The sequence below is a fragment of the Carlito syrichta genome, unplaced genomic scaffold (assembly GCF_000164805.1).
Source record: "Carlito syrichta isolate Samal-C Ts95f unplaced genomic scaffold, Tarsius_syrichta-2.0.1 Scaffold153520, whole genome shotgun sequence".
NCBI classification, from domain to species: Eukaryota; Metazoa; Chordata; class Mammalia; order Primates; family Tarsiidae; genus Carlito; species Carlito syrichta.
Window position 1 is genome coordinate 723,187 of NW_007097616.1, and position 2,730 is coordinate 725,916.

General features: G+C 44.9%; 1 pseudogene across 1 annotated transcript; it reads right to left on the reverse strand.

Annotated features, from left to right (window-relative positions):
- Positions 1-1,266: 1,266 nt before the first annotated feature.
- LOC103252004 lies at positions 1,267-1,725 on the reverse strand (annotated as a pseudogene). Its single transcript, XR_002481499.1, has one exon. The product of XR_002481499.1 is annotated as an uncharacterized LOC103252004 (transcript).
- Positions 1,726-2,730: the final 1,005 nt, after the last annotated feature.

Here is a 2,730-nt window from a genome sequence, read left to right on the forward strand (position 1 = left end):
ACTGTCTTTTAGTAACTAGTTTATTTCACTTACCATAATGCCCTGCTGTGCTTTTTGTACTTCATGCCTAATGTCAAAGCCCATGTCCAAGTTGTACTACATACTCTGCACTCCAGCCTGGGTGACAGGGTGAAACTCCAACTCAAAAAAATACATATAATAATGGGAGATAATTCAGTATGTGAGAGCAAAAAAAGTACTGTGAATATGTAGTACAACTTGAACATGGGCTTTGACATTAGAGATGCAGTATAAAAAGCACAGCAGGGCGTTATGGTAAATGAAATAAACTAGTGACTAAAAGACAGTACTGCATGATTCCACTTATATGAGGTATCTAGAGTAATCCTATTCATAGAAGCAGAAAGCAGGGCCTGCGGGGCGGGGAAATGAGGAGTTATTTAATGGGTATACATTTTCAGTTTTGCAGGTGAAAAAGTTTGGAAATTGCTTGCGCAACAGTGTGAATGTACTTAGTGCAACTGAACTGTGCGTGTAATGATTAAGGTGATACATTTTGTTATGCATATTTCCCACAATTAAAAAAAACTTTTAAGAGGACAGCCGACAGGTTTTTAAAAAATTGGGCTAAATAGCCAGGCTCGGTGGCTCAGCCTGAAATCCCAGCACTTTGGGAGGCTGAGGTGAGTGGATTGCCTGAGCCCACGGGTTCGAGACCCGCCTGGGCAACTTGGTGAGACCTCATCTCTACAATAAATCAAGAAATCAGCCGGGCATGGTAGCGTGAGCCTGTAGTTCCAGCTACTTGGAAGGCGGAGGTGGAAGGATCACTGGAGGTCAAGGCTGTGGTGGGTGGGAGTGGTCACTGAACTCTAGTCTGAGCGACTGAGTGAGACTCCAACTCAAAAAAAATTGGGCTAAATACTCAGAAATTGTTATTTTTTTGGTTGGTAATTAAAGGCAAATTATTCTTTTTGCCTTAAATGTTTAAAAGTATTCCATATTCTTCATCTGGTCTCCCAATATGTCTCCAATCAGGAATGCTCTTACATTTCCCTTCCTGGAAATTTCATTCTCCTACTGTATGCTAATTTGTAAGATACTCATTTCCAACAGTTATCTAGGCTATGGAGCCTTCCTTCACTCTTTTCTTTTGTTAAGAGACAAGTTCTCACTTTGCTGCTCCCACTGGGGTATAGTAGTGCTATCCTAGCTTACTGCAGCCTCCGACTCGCCGAAGCCCTCTTCCTGCCTCTGTCTCCTCAGTAACTGGGATTGCAGGCATATGCCACCGTGCCCAGCAACATTTTTTTTGGAATTACAAAGCTACTTTTAAAACTTTGGGGTGAGCCCCACAGGAATAAAAAAACTGGGAAGGGGTAACCCCCTCATCCCCAGGAATGGCCCAGGGAGAGAGAGGCTACCTGAGGGGGAGGAAGCACAAAAGGGACCTGCTGCAGACTCAGAGCAAAGGGAGAGCCGTCGGTGTTGGGACCTGTGAGCACTCCAGGAGGAAACGCCAGCATGGTGGGCCTGGCTCCAGGCACACGGGCGAGGGGCAAGGAGGTTGGACATGAAGCCACAAAGCTGTTTGGGGTCCTCCTTCTTGTTTGTCTTTTTCTGCTTCTGCTGCATGATCTCCGAGTCCCTGTGCTTGCGGGCAGCAGCAAAAAGCCCGTCATCTCAGCGCGTCCCCCTAACCGTGTTGCTCTGCTTTTTCATGTTCTCCTGTCAGGCGAGCTCATGCTGGTTACCGCAGGTCATGGCGATGGCAGCAGCTCCGACCTATCTCAGCAAATTAAAAAAAAAATTATTATTATTTTTTGTAGAGATAGTGTCTTGCTATGTTGTTGAGGGTAGTCTTGAATTCCCAGCCTCAAATGATCCTTCTGCCTCAGCCTCTCAAAGTACTGGGATTACAGGGAGCTACCATACCTGGCTTCCCTCACTCTACTCTTCTCTCTCTGTCTCTCTCTTTCTCGAGCTCTCTCTTTTGTAGCTTAAACATCAGGAATTTATTTTCTCAAAATTCTGGAGGCTGGAAGTCTGAGACTGAGATGCCAACATGGTTGGTTTTTCTTCAGGCCTCTTTCATTGGCTTGTAGATGGTGCCTTCTGCCTGTGTCCTCACATGGTCTATCCTCCCTGAATGTCTGTGTCCTAATCTCCCTTTCTTAGAAAGACACTAGTTGGTTTGGGTAAGGGCCCACCCTCATGGCCTCATTTTATCTCTTTAAAGGGTCTGTTGCCAAATACAGCCCCATTCTGAGGTACTCGAGTGCAGGAGTGCATCATATCTCATGATTAGGGGTTAGAACATTTGAATTTTGGGGGATACAGTGTAGCCTATAACAGTCACCTTCTAGATTCTGAAATAGTTTTAAAATATTTGGTACCCCCAAATTCAGAGAAGGTCTATTCAGCATGAACTCTCTGTGAGTCTGTTCCACGTAACTAATCCACCTGGTGTTCCTCAGATGTGTCTGTTCGCCAGCCTTCCCAAACACCCTCCTCCATACACTGTTGGCTAATTTCCCATGCATCAGCACCCTTGTAACTAAAGAATGCAGGGGTCTTTCTGCCATTTATATAATTTAAAAATCTATCCTCACGAGCTAACATTTCAGGGAGGATCCTCTTAACTTTTCTGTCCTTTGTAAAAGTAAAACTCCAATCATCTTCTTTGAGGTGGAGATGGTTAGACGGTATTTGCAGTCATGTCTCAGTCCTTGGCTCTTCCAAGATGGAGTCTCAGGATCTAGGACCTCT